General features: G+C 36.3%; 1 protein-coding gene across 1 annotated transcript in view; it reads right to left on the bottom strand.

The window, feature by feature from the left end:
- Positions 1-14,094, bottom strand: part of LOC134845473 (gamma-aminobutyric acid receptor subunit beta-4-like) — a gene marked incomplete in the record, with an annotated part of 81,067 nt that extends 66,973 nt beyond the window's left edge. The window contains 2 exon segments of the mRNA XM_063862369.1: positions 13,636-13,712; positions 13,983-14,094.
- Positions 14,095-14,516: the final 422 nt, after the last annotated feature.

Raw genomic sequence — 14,516 nt, 5'->3', positions numbered from 1 at the left:
TAGCAAATGTACATTGCAGTTATCTATAGGAATATGACATTTCTTAACAGTCCTGAATTAATTGATCGAAAGTACCTAATTCCAACTCAAGGAGAATATATAATTTTAACATGAAAGTACGACGGCTATTTTCTATCCGCTTATGTGGAACCTGTTATGCCCCGATAGTCGTTTGCTCGTAACATAATTTGGGCATTGTGGGATGTATCCAATAGCATCCGCTTCCTCAAGCTGGGATCGACTACGGCAAAACGGATGACACTCGCCCTCCTTCAGGAAAGCCCTGCATTGGATAGGGCCGGGGCTGACAAAGGAAAGATTAGTCGAATCTTACTGGTCTGTAGTTTTGTTTTTTGAGGAACTGCGAAATGAGGCTAGTAGCTGAGAATTTCATTTCCTGTTTTCCATGCATGCGCTGAAGCAGCAAAGAAAATGGACTCAAACTGATTTCATTCAAGCGAAGAAGTTAGTAGCGTGCCGAGGGGGGAAGGCGGGGGCGGGGCGACCGCTTCCCTTCTCAATTCTGGTTGCCAAATTTTTCCAAAGGTTCCTCCCTTTGGCATTACTTTACGAGATCCATTTTTGGCTGGCCACCATGAAAAAATTTCTTTAGGCTCCTTTGGCGCCAATATAACTAAGTTTGAGGGTTTTTTCAATTTTTTGTCGCAGAAAATTTTAGACAAAATAGGGGGGTCCATATAGTAATTTCGGAGAGCTCGGAAAACATCAAATTGGTCGACCTATAAAAAAACCAAACAACCTCCCCCTAGAAAATTTTCTGCGCGCGCCCCTGGAACTAGTTAAATATGTCTAGTAACTTCTAATTTTTAACCATTATTCATGCACCTAAATTTCTATTCATGCGCTTAATGATTTAAATTATAAGAAAAAAGAGCGGACAAGAATTAGGATGAGTGTTCAGAGTAATTGTTTTCGACTGTGGGTGAAATACTCAGAAGGCGTGTCCACGTATACTTCGGTGAGAAACAATCGAGGCAAGCAATCAGGAAAATTGTAATGGGTAGAGCAGAACGCATAGGAGTAATTATGGTCCCTTTTTCGCATGCATTCCTACCCTTCGCCGCCAGTGACTCAGGGACTCGACCTACTGCAAACCCAAAGGGTCTACCTTTGTACTATTTTGCGATATCCGTTTTTGGCTGACGAACCCTAAAATTTTTTAGGGCACCTTCCATTTTTGGCCGGTTTTTTCATTGGCATTTTTGACTGGTTTCTTCAAACATTTGATTGCAGCGCCGGAAATTTTTTTATCAAAATGACTTCTTTATAGTGTTCTAAGAGCGTTCGGTGGTCGACCTATTTAGGAAACATTTTCTATTCAAAAATGTATTTATTATACGTGTATATTCACGTTTCGCGTTGATATAAATGGCTCTGTAAGAATGATAAATTCTGTAGCGGATTTTAAGTGGGGGGGGGGTTAAAGTTTGACCAAAACAGGGTCTCTTTCAAGCTTTGAGAGAGCTTGGTAAGTCGAGTTACTCAACCTAAAAAATGGTCGCCAACTATATGTTGCTGCGTGAAAAAAGCTCGTTTCCGATCGGCTGAAAACTCGAATCCAGAATAAAGTTAACCAGGGGCTGATCTAGGATTTTCTCGAGAGGGGCCGATTTTCAAAAAAATTTTTTTGTTGACCATTTTTTAGGTCGACCAAAATGATTTTCCGAGCTCTCCCAAAACACTACAAAGACCCTGTTCTGGCCAAAATTTCTGCGCCGCGGTCAAAATTTTGAAAAAAAAACAGGCCAAAAAGGCAAAAACCCTTTATATTCCGTCCGCTTTATAAGGTATATGGAGTGATGTTCTTTTTTGAAGTAATCCAGGAAGATTTCAAAAAATGATTAAATTTTTTTAAATGATGAGTTTTTTTATAATCTTCTCCCACACGCTATAAAAATACAAAGTGATGTCTTTTTTACGAAGCAAAGTACTAAATAGACCAAATTGCATGCCTTATTTCAGGTTGGAACGATTTTAATTTTTTTTCTAACTAGGATTATACTGGCGCTTTCGCATTTTTAATTAGCGCAAAAAATATTGACCTATTATTCTCCCAAATTTCTCGATTTGGCAATTCTTAAGACACCATAATTGTACGAAAAAAGACTACAGAGGAAACATTTCAATAAAAAAATTAAGCTTAGGACAAGAATAGTTTTGGAGCTTAGACCAACAATAGTTATGGAACCTAGGACAAAACAATAGTTTTGGAGCTTAGGACAACAAAATGGAGCCAAAAAGGCAGTAGGAATTTTTCTGGGCTTCGCCTTTAATTTGAGCAAATTTGCTTTAAGTTTAAGTTTTGATAACTTGGTGGTATCAGGTTTTGAGGCAATGGGAGTTAGAAAATTACCAATTTTGGTATGCCCTGGACTAATTTATGCTTGTTTTGACGATTTTATTCATAATGGTCGAAGCGCAACGCAAATTATTTTCGCCAGGCAGTTTATCCCGCTCAAAAAAAATCGTTCTTAATTGAATTGAGGCTAGCTAGTTGATCACACTATTTTGGAAGGACTGATATTTTTATACGTGATATTCGATTTTGTCCCATGTATACAGTTTTCCAACGTTTTCTTTGGCTTAAAATTGTTCGAGCCCAATTGATGGGTAATCGGATTATTCAGGGTTTTTTCTTGATATGCAAGCAGCCTCGATAGAGTCTTCAAAGGACGATAATTCAAACGACTGAAAATAAAGTAATACAAGACTTCTCGTATCAGGGCAAAGCCCTGAATGTTCCGACTGTCTTTTTAGGTCTATAACGCAGTATTTTCTTTAAGAAAGTGATGAGTTTTCGAAAAAAAAAATTAAAAATTTTGAGCTTTTCTAAACCATCCCCCCAAACTCCATATAAAGTACAATAAGATAGATTTGTTTCCTAGTACCATAGAATTTACGACAAACAGCCTATTTCACCTAATTTGGAACAATTTTTTTGAGGGCTTAAATCTCCGCTTAGCGTTAAAATGCGAAATATATTGCGGGTTAATTTTCCCAAAATGGCCATGTGTATAATGATCACAGGTAAAGTATCTTTTCAAATTTGAGCCCATGACTGCAATAACTTTTGGCTGCTTTTAAAAAAATGCCTTCAAAAATTCTTAGTTAAAAAGTCAAACTTTGTCTGAAGCAAAAAAAAACACCCCGATCACAAATATTCCATTACATTTGGAACATTTGTGCTCGCGGTATTTTTTTTTTTCAGGCAAATTTCGACTTTTAACCAGCCAATTTTGCCGGTTTTTCTTAAATCATTCAAAATGTATTATTTTTTATTGTCTTTTTTTTGTAAATTTATGCGGATTTAAAGCATACCATTTTGGCTAATATGGGGCAAATAACTCGTATTATATTTCGCACCATTAACGCGTAAGCAGAAATTTAATCCGTGTTAAAAAAAAACGTTCCAAATTGGTTGAGGGAAGATTATTTGCCATAATTGATTTGTTACTAGGAGCAAAATCCATCACTGTGTACTTTATATTGTGTGTGGGGGATGATTTTTTTTAAATCTCAACTTTTAGAAAAATTTTCTTCATTTTTTTTCTACATTTATTTTTCTAATGTTATTACTGCTCCATAAACATTGAAAGGCAGTCAGAACATTCAGGGCTTTGCCCTGATACGATTAGTCTTGATAATTTTAGCCTGCTTGAAGGTCTTTAATGAGAAAACATGTTCCGGGCTTATGTAAATTAGTTTACGAGGTTTGTCTTAATTCACAAATCGGAAAAAAAACTATAATCTGTACGTGAATTTCTTGCAACTGAACTTTCTTCCAGTCAGTTTAACGAGCGATATATTTCGCGCTATTAACGCGTAAGCGGAGATTTAATCCGTCTTAGAAATTGATCCAAATTGGTTGAAAGGAGCTTATGTGCCATAATTGATTTGTAAAAAGGAGCAAAATCTATCCTTTTGTACTTTATATGGCGTCTGGGAAGATGTTTTTTATAAAAAATTTCAAATTTTAGAAAAAAAAGATTCATTTTGTTTTATTACGTTAAATTTTTTCATGTTATTACTGCTTCATAGACCTTAAAAAGCAGTCAGAACATTCAGGACTTCGCCCTGATACGAGCAGTCTTGTTTGTATATAGCGAAGGAAGTTTTAATTAGACTAAATAGCCAGCTTCAATTCAACTTGGAACAATTTCTAAGACGGAACAAGACTGTTCGTATATCAGAGCAAAACCCTGAATGTTCCGACTGGCTCTTACTTCATATCGAATAGTTTTTGGGAAAAGAAATTATTGCAAACCTGCAAACTTTGGACAATATCAAAGCGTAATATTTTGATGCGTACGAAATTATTACGACCAATTAGCTAGCCTCAATTCAATTTGGAACAATTTTACCACGCATAGATAACTCGCAGTACGCTATCAGCATTGTGAATAAACTCTTCAAAGCGCGCATAATTTAGTCCAGGAAATGGCAAGTTTGGCAACTTTTCAACCCCAGAACTTAACAAAAAATAATCAGAGGTGAAATATCTTTTTACGTTTGAGCTCAAGAATCTTCAATGAGGTACAAAAAATTATTGAAAATAGTTATTTTGATCGATGAAATTGACTGAATAAAAAAACCACACAGAGCATAAATATTCCGTGTTCTTCGAAATTCGGGACAATAAATCTCCGCTTACGGGTTATTAGCGCGAGATATTATACGCGTTAATACCCCCAAATAGGCCAAATTGGCAATTTAAAAACTACCATAACTTTACAAAAAATGATTACATGTGAAATATCGTTTGTAGTTTGAGCTCTCACCAACAATACTTTTTGGCTGATACAAAAATTATCTGTCAAAAACTCAATTTAAAAATTCAAAATCTAGTGAAAAATTTGGAGAAAAACCACCCCCAGCGCAAATTTTCCGTGACTTCCTGGTCGGAACAATTTTAATTATGAGCTGGTTGTTTTGATTGTGACCTATTTTTTCTGTTTTTAACTGGTCACTAGATAAAAAATATTCTGTTTTGTGATTGTTTCATTAATTCAGTGTTTTTCTCCATTTGACGGAAGAAAAAGGTTGACGAGGTTTTAACAGTTTTTAATAGTTTTCCTGAGGAAACTTCGAGAACTGCCAGTGAAAACAAGTGCGATCACTAAGAATCATTCAAAATTTTGATCCTATAAAAGAGGATTTATTTGAGGTTCTCCGAATTGTTTGACTTCGATTCTTGCCAAATTGCAACTTAGTTTTGAGAAGTGCAGTAGCAATAAAAGGGATTGATCATTGCTCTTTGGTGGCAGCGCTGTTTCAATAACTACAGTTGAAGTATGAATGCGGAGCAAGGGAACATAAAATTGATTGATAGCTTTTCAACACATGTCTGTCAGAAGCTCTCCAAAGTAGAAAATGAAATAAAATTTATGGCTTCCAATGGTTCAGTTCTTAAACTCACAGATCACTTTAAGCTTTTATGGTCAGTTTGGGTCAATTGGTCGAGTCTTTATGACATTGAAAGGCTAGTAATCTCGTCAGTCCAAAGAACAACTTGATGAAGCTCGATTTGAATTTGGAAAGCAACCGAATAATGTTTATGACTACCATGATGTTTTTCTTTAACCTTTCAGCAATCCTCTTACGAGCACATACTTCTACTAATCAAAAATTCATTCAATTGACTTGTATCGAATTAATCATTCTTTCAAAAATAATCATTTCATATAGCGAAAAAAGATTGAAGAAGTAATCAAAAGGAGATAGTTGACCTAATAAACCTACAGTAGGTGGTGCTTTCTAAGCAAGATTTTGATGAGTTCTCTTTCATTTTTATAAACATTTGTGTTATTGAAGCCATTCTTTTTGCAATAGGCAAATTGTTTTTGCCGAATTCTTAGGATATAAATGATTAAGTTGTATTATTTTTGTTCGCGCATGTCTTTGAAGTTTCTCGAACTTTTCGGCATTTTGTGCTGAATAAGCTTCTTCAGTGCTGATGTAGAAAAAACCGGATAAAACGAACAAAACATAATTACGAGTTTTTTCTGTTCGGTTAACTTTGGACAGAAAAAGATGAGGACTAAAACACTTTGGAATGGATCATGCTAGCATTTTCATGCAGCAACCCATTTTGCGAAATTTGAAAACAAAAATACATTATTCTAATGGTTTAATTCATTTTTTCAAAAATTAGGAGGGAAACATTTTATTCTTGCATCAGTTCAACTTTATTCTCTTCTTAATTTTGAACAAAATGAATTGACTCATTCGGTTTGCGTGTTTTTAATTTGAAAATTTGCAAAATAAACGTGATAACAACATTTATCTTGCAGGCACGCTACCGTCGGGGCGGACTGCTAATTAATAGACAAAATTTTCAGCCTACGAAGGGAAAAAATTTACCAGATGACTGAATTACAATTGTCACGTTTTTGTTAAACCTTCTTAAAAAGACGCTTAATCTGCGGTAGAGCTTCCCGAATTAGGACAGCTATCTAAGAGTTTGTCAACTAAACTTAATTTTCTAAAGATGCAACTGGTTGAACCGCCTTTTTCTTCTAGTACTGAGGAGTGGAGTGAAGCAATCCAATCTGTCAACGCTACTTGTCAATGCTTTGATCGAGCTAGCGTTCTGACATGTTGTTCCGACTTTCGATACGAAAGTAACGGAATATTTGTCCTCGGGATGGGTTTTTTTTTCTTCAGACAATTTTCGACTTTTTAACGGAACTTTTTCATATCATTAGAAAGGTATTGTTGTCCGGAGCTTAAATTTGAAAAGATATTTTACCTGTGATTGTTTTTCGTGAAGTTATGAGGGTTTAAAGACAGCCATTTTTGCTAATTTGGGACATTTAACAATCTATTAACGCATAAGCGGAGAGTTAATCCGTCCTAGAAATCGTTCCAAAATTGTTGAAAGAAGCTTATTTGCCATAATTGATTTGTTACAAGGAGCGAAATCTATCCTTTTGTACTTTATATGGCGTGTGGGGATGATTTTAATTAAATCTCAACTTTTAGAAAAAAAAATTCATTTTTTTCTACATTTATTTTTTAAATGTTATTACTGCTCCATAAACCTTGAAAGGCAGTCAGAACATTCAGGGCTTCGCCCTGATACGATTACTCTTGATAATTTTAGTCTGCTTGAAGGTCTTTAATGAGAAAACATGTTCGGGGCTTATGTAAATTAGTTTACGAGGTTTGTCTTAATTCACAAATCGGAAAAAAACTATAATCTGTACGTGAATTTTCTTGCAACTGAACTTTCTTCCAGTTTGTTTAAAGGAGAAACCTTTGATAAAACTGCCCGTTGACCAAAACTGCTTTTCATGCAGTTTTTTTAAGGGAAAAATCTTATCCCACAATTTCCCACATGGTCATAAATACAAAAAATTCCATAAAAACAATCAATGCAAGCCTTTTCTCACATATAACTCTATATGACAAATTTTTTTCCAAATAATTAGAAAAGAAACTGAGTTTTGTCTTTTGTTGAAAAAAATACGACAAATTTTTCTCATCAAGTAAAAAGTGTAGAGGCTGAAAACCGCGAAGTGTTTTCTGACAGGTTTAAAATTTCTGCGCATGGAAAAATTAAAATTTTGAATTGTGACTGCATAGTGACTGCATGAATTGTGACGGCATGCAATCAGTCCTTGTAGTTTGTAGTTATTTTTCGTGAAAAAGTGACTCTAGACAACCTCAAAGGCAAGTTTGCTCAAAATTTGTTTTCGGAAATGTTTTCGGAAAAGTCTAGTAATGAATTTGTGATGAAGGATAAAAAAAATTTCCCTCAATTTTCGATTTTGTGTTGTAGTTAAATGAAAAAAGGTCTATCATACACAATTCATTGGTACGATAAACTTTTTTTTTCAGAGATTCCATGTGTGGAATTGTATGAAAAGCATTTTTTTGTATAAAAATGTATAAAAAAGCATTGTTTTTTGTGAGGACAACTTGGGTTTTTAAAAAACGAAAATTGACGATAATTTTTGCGACATAAAATTGGATTATAATCGAATATAAATGATTATAATCGCAAAATTTTCTGAACATCAATAATATAACAAGACTACTCGTGAATCAGGGCAAACCCAAGAATGTTTCCAATGAGCTTCACTGCAAATTTCAAAGTTTAATTCTTGAGAAACTGATAGTCTAGTAGGGAAAAAAATATTTCAAATATCAATTTTCTTTAAGTTCATCCCACCACACGTTAATGTAACCTAAGGGAAGTGTTTAGCGTCTTGTATGCTAACGACCAAATGACTGGTGACCAAATGACTTGCCTCAGTTCAATTTGGAACGCTTTAATCCGCCGTTCACGCGTGTTATACAGACGCAATTTATCGCTAGTTAATCGTCTCTAATGAGCAATTTTCAATCACCCACATTTTCAAATGATCACAAGTAAAATGCCGTTTTCAATTTGAGTTCAGGAAAACAATCTTTCAGATGGTGTTAAAAATTCCGTAAAAATACTGAGTTAAAAAAAAACCCAAAATTGACTGTATAAACAAGACTGCTCGTATATTCTGAAATTTCTGACTACCTCTTTATCGGTATCAAACAACTCTTTGTAAAAATCAAATTTTACACCCTAAATTTTTTGGAAAATAGCAAGAGTGCAATTAATTATTGCAATCTATTAGCTTGCCTCAAATATTTTTGGAACGGGTTTGTTGAGGATAACTCTTCGCGCAAAAAAAATGCACATTAGATTTCCGATTTTTAAATGAAGTCTTCACAGCACGTGTCTTGTTAAACAAGAAAAGAAAAGGAAAAAAGATACAAAAAAAAACAATAACAACCACATCAACATTGACAATATTGCAACTATTGCAACTATTGCAACTATTACAACTATTGCAACTATTGCGACTATTGCAACTATTGTAACAATTGCAACTATTGCAACTATTGCAACTATTGCAACTATTGTAACTATTGCAACAAAAGCAACTATCGCAACTATTGCAACTATTGCAACTATTGAGGAGTTTGTCAACCCCGACACGAAATGAGGAGAAGCGAAAGAGCGATAAGACCGCCGTCTTATTTTGGTTTTCGTGATCACTCGGAAGAAAATCCAATTGAGGACTCCGTTTCTGCGTCGCAGAGAGTTAGTGACGATGAACAAGAGGATTCATACAACGAAACCGAAGACAAAATAGAAAATGAAGAACAACATACTGGGGCGACTCAACAGCTTCGTGTTATGACCCTCAGTCAGCAAGACCATTATCCTGTCGTACCCATTACAGAAAACGTCACAAACTGTTTGTTTGACGCCTTTGGAGGGTCTCTCGACATATCTAAGGAAGTTCAAGAAACTGAATTGGGGAACAGATGGACTGTGAGTGTGAACATCCAAGGCAAACTATAATTAGTCCCGTGGGGAAGCATTGGCCGTAAATACGTTGATCTTTTAACGAAAGAAGTCTGCCGATTGAACCAAAACGAATGTTCAAAACGACTTCTTGTATTCAGCCGATTAAATTTACAGCGGGAACCAATGATAAAAACCACACGTGATGTGAGAGCGTTGATAGAAAGACGATTTGAAGACTGGGAAAAAAGTAAGTTCAATATTCTACTACAAGAAGCCAAGCGATGTTCACAAAAACTACCGAGGAAACCTATGAAAAAAAAACATATCTTAAGACGAGCACACCGCAGTGGTTTTTGCACGAATGATGATGGAAGGGAAAGTTCGGTCTGCCATGCGTTGGCTGACAAGCTGATCTGGCGGAGGTTTGCTCCATCCAAATGACGAAGTTATTGATTCCACAACAAAAACAAGAAAATTAGTCATTGACATTCTGAAAGAAAAACATCCCGTAGCAAAACAGTCAAAAGAAGAAGCAAGAATACAAGTAGAGAGCTTACCTGAGTTAGAAACAGTAACCATCGCTTCTTCTTATATAGAAAAATTTGCGAGGTCAATGCACGGTGGAGCCGGACCTTCAGGAACAGTTTCGGAACACTGGAAAGACGCATTTCTTTGATTTGGAAGACACAGTTCGGCTTTGAGAGACGAAGTGGCAGCGCTGATCACAAAGATAGCTAACGAAATTATTCCATGGAACCAAATACGAGCATTGATGTCAGGTCGTCTGATCGCTTTGGACAAGTGCCCCGGAGTTAGACCCATTGTCATAGTTGATTGTTTGCGAAGAATAATGTGTAAATGTATGGCCGAAGCGACCAAACTTGTGGATCTCAACAACTAGCTTCTGGTGTGAAAGCAGGAATAGAAGGAGCTGTACACGCAGTGGAGGAGTTGTTTAATAGCACCAAAGAGGACGGACATGGTCTTCTACTGATGGATGCCTCAAATGCATTCAATGCATTGAACAGGGAAACGGCTCTATGGAATGCTAGAATACTTTGGCCAAGGTACTCACGATTTCTTTTCAACACTCATAGAGGGTATGCGCCGCTAATTGTTGCAGGAACGACAGAACTTCTTTTCAGTAGTGAAGGCACTACACAGGGTGATCCACTAGCGATGTTATTCTATGGTGTTTCATTGATGCCCTTGATTGAATCACTCAAAGACCGAGACTTGAATTTATAAACATGGTATGCAGATAATTCGGGAGCTCTCGGCGCACTAGAAAACCTGGTTGAATGGTTGTCATCTTTGACTGAAAACGGCCCGAAGTATGGCTATTACCCCGAGCCAAGCAAAAGTTATTTGGTTGTTCACCTGAACTTTGTTGAAAAAGCTCATCAATTGTTTGACAGGTTTGGCATCAGAATAGTTGAATGTAGAAGATATTTGGGCGGATTTATTGGCTCTGATGAAGGCAAAATTCTCTTCACTTTAAAAAAGGTCCAAGAATGGTTGGATTGTCTTGGCGAGTTGTCCAAAGTGGTAGAAAAAGAACCTCAAGCCGCTTTAGTTGGATTAACAAGATCACTGCAATGCGAATGGAACTTTGTCCAGAGAGTAGTCAAAGATACGTCGCAGTTGTTTGCTCCTCTCGAGAAGATGTTGGAGGAAAACTTTTTGCCAAGCTTTCTAGGAACTTCTAGTGTCACACACGCAGATCGTGTTTTGTATTCACTTCCTGTCAAAAGAGGGAGACTAGGTGTGCGAAATCCAATAGAAGGTGCCGAACTAGCATTTTCACTTCACGTGAAGCAACCGACTGTCTCGTGAGTTCGATCCTTCTCCAAGATGATTTCGACCAAACTCTACACAAAACAAAGATGAGAGAAGCAAGAAAAAACCACGAGGAGAAACAAAATGCTGTGGACAAAGATAAACTCGATGAATTGCTTGCAGTTTTACCAGCAGATCAGAAGCGAGCGATCCGGAGAACAATCGACAACAACTGTTCCTTGTGGCTAACTTCGCTGCCCTTGTTGAAAGATAATTTTGATTTGTCAGCCACAGAGTTCAGAGACTCTCTATGTGTCAGGTACGTTCTTTCTCGAGATGCGATGGATTTCAACAAGCTTTTGACTTACAGCATGCACTTTCTTGCAAGAAGGGCGGACTGGTAACACTACGACACAACGAAATAAGAGACGCAGTGGGTGATCTTGCTTCAATTTTGTGGAAGGATGTGAAAAAAGAACCTGTCGTAAAAGAACCAGATGTAGAAAATGGAACCCCGGCACTAATTGCAGATCTTTCACATCGTGGGGTTTCGGATAGACAGTCGGCTGCGTCGTTCGACATCCGTGTTACAGACACTGACGCTCCGTCTTACCAAAACCGCAATCCCATGAATGTACTGAAAACTGCAGAGATTGAGAAGAAAAATAAGTATGGACCAGCTTGTGAAGAAAAGCACTCAACTTGTCACTTCAATAGATGGTGTTTTGGCACCGGAGTTCACGTTTTTCCTCAAACGACTAGCAGATGGCCTGGCATCAAAATGGGACCGCCCATATAGTCATGTCATGTGCTGGGTGAGATGTAGAATTTCATTCGCTATACTAAGAGCAACCAACATTTGCATCAGAGGCACAAGATCCAAATGGCGATCCCTCGGCGTTGAGGACGGTTACACAATTGGAATGGCATTCTAAATATTCACACGCTGTTAACTGGGGCTTTCATCGCGCATAACTGACTCCTATGATATTAAAATTTCGACACCATTTGCATAATATTTCGAAGAATATGAGATGTTTGAAGATGAAAATACAGGATGACAACTGTCAACAAGCAGCGAAAAACTTTCCTTGCACCATTCGAAACCAATTTATTTTGATTTTAAAAATAGTTTATCAACCTACAACAGTTTGTCATGTGCTATATCTTGATGAGTCTTCACAGCACGAATAATTTAATTCAGAGCATGGCAAAATTAGGAGTTTTCGACCACCAGAAATTTACAAAAAAGATTGGAGGCAAAATATTTTTGTTTGAAAGCAGGCATTGTTGTGTAAAAATTGTTGAAATCTTGATGTTTACCTCAAAAAAGACCAGAAATTGTAAGCCACTCGATATAAAAACGTGGGTCTTAATTATCCCAAATTGGCCAAATCAGCTTTTCAAATCCCCATTTGCTAGCAAAAAATTAAAGCTGAGCTCAGAGCATCAATTTTTTTCAGATGGTAGAAAAAATACTCTGAAAACAAAATTATTTCAACTGCGAGATTTGAAAAAAAGCTCAAAGTGAGCATTCTTTTTTCTTCTCCGAAAATTTGAACAATGCAAACTTCAATTTAGATAGATTACATATACTAGAAAAAATTAATAAATGATGAGAAAGAACTTTTCTTGAAGTCATAAAGTGGAAAATTTTTGACCAGCTTCAAAGCTGTCGTTACACAACTGTATCTCGGTAAAAAATAATGTTAAGCTGGCTCACCATTTAGCAAACTGAATCATACGTTGAAAAGTTGTTTAAATAACAGAACAAATTGATAATGATAGTCAATCAAGGTTTCATGTTTTTTTGTCAAAAGGGAAGGGGGCCATAATCAATATTAGTTGTTCATAATGGCTTTTTAAATATTTAAAGAGCAATGATACTGAAACGATGATAGAAAAGAATACTAACTCTCTGAACTGAGTGAGAATCTGGTTCACATTTAAACCAAAAAGACTGAGTTTTTGTACAAAAACAATTTTCATTCGTTTGAAAGCAATAACTAAAATCAAACTACAAAATTTCGCCACTAAAATACTTAGAGAAAAGTTTAAAAATAAAAAGGGACAAAAGAGGAGTCAGTGACGTTAACGGTGTTTTGCAGTTTGTTGCTATCAGACGGATAGATTAAAAGAGAATCAGAGAATCCAACAAGGTTCCGGATCGAACTTAAGACGCGACATGGGTCAAACAAGGTCAAATGTGTTAAACCTCAGGAATTTGACTCCTCATCACCCAAAGGGCCCCTTTTGGTTTTACTTTAAGACACTCATTTTTAAACAACGGGCACTAAAAGTTTTCTAAAAATGTCTTTGGCGCCAATATCTACTAATTTTGATCATAATAAATGCAATTTTTGATCAAAATTGTCCGAAAAATAACTGAAAAGATCGCTGTGGCCTGAAAAGGAACTAAAATTTTTTTTTAAACAGGCTATTTGTAGCTCGAAAAATTATTATGGTTGGCCTCAAACAGATAGTCAAAAACATCCAACAATTTTTGGAAACCTGCCCCTTGGAAATTTTTTTACGCCAACCTGTAAACGGACTTCTTTTGGCAGCTTCGGTTGCGATATTAGTGGAACTTTTCAGCTACAGCTTCAGGAGACGATACCTGAACAAAAAATTTCATTGAAACACGATAAAAAGACCTATAAATATGGGGAAATATAGGCTATAATTTTACATGAGATAATGCAATTTGAATAATTAGATACAATCCAATTCTGCGCATAATTAGGTTGCGCTAAAGGTTTTCAAAATTTAACCAAGGAAGCTTGTTTTTGTTTTCAGTCGGCTTCGCTCAGAGTAAAGGTGGACTTTGTTTGGAACGAATTAAGCGCTCGGTTCAAACCAAGCGGCAACTGGTTTATATTTACCATACCTGTATCCATTATCGCTGTTTTAGGTAAATAAATAGGATTTTAAGGGGAAACAAATGAGAATAGAAAGTACTAAAAGTTAACTGGAAAGAGACCAGTTATGGCATAACCGGTGGTCAGTCCAGACTTAGAAGTGCGAGGTGCGAATATCTAGGAGGGGATTAGGGCACCGACATGTTGTCAACAGGTAGATTCCGACCCAGAATCCAAATAGTCAGAATGGAATGAGAGTTGTTGTATTTGGGTTTTATATGATATATTTTGTTAAGCCACACAGGCCCCGAGATCGGAATTCTAAATGGACAGTTCACATAATTATTTTTTAAATGTTTTTTTCTTGATCAGACCAAGACTGTTGCTCTCACTCATCACATTGTGCTCCAGAAGTTTGACAAAACTGGCTCAAAAAGTAGGTAGAGAAATCAAATTCCTCAAGTTTATCCAAAAGTTAAAATTTAAACGCTTCCAGATTGAATGGGTTTCAAGTTTAAAAAATCATGGCCACTATCGACTTACTATAAAGCATTTCACACACG

Source organism: Symsagittifera roscoffensis, chromosome 1 (genome assembly GCF_963678635.1).
Source record: "Symsagittifera roscoffensis chromosome 1, txSymRosc1.1, whole genome shotgun sequence".
Lineage (NCBI taxonomy): Eukaryota > Metazoa > Xenacoelomorpha > Acoela > Convolutidae > Symsagittifera > Symsagittifera roscoffensis.
Note: the sequence above shows the minus strand (reverse complement) of the source record. Positions and strands in the feature narration are given on the sequence as shown.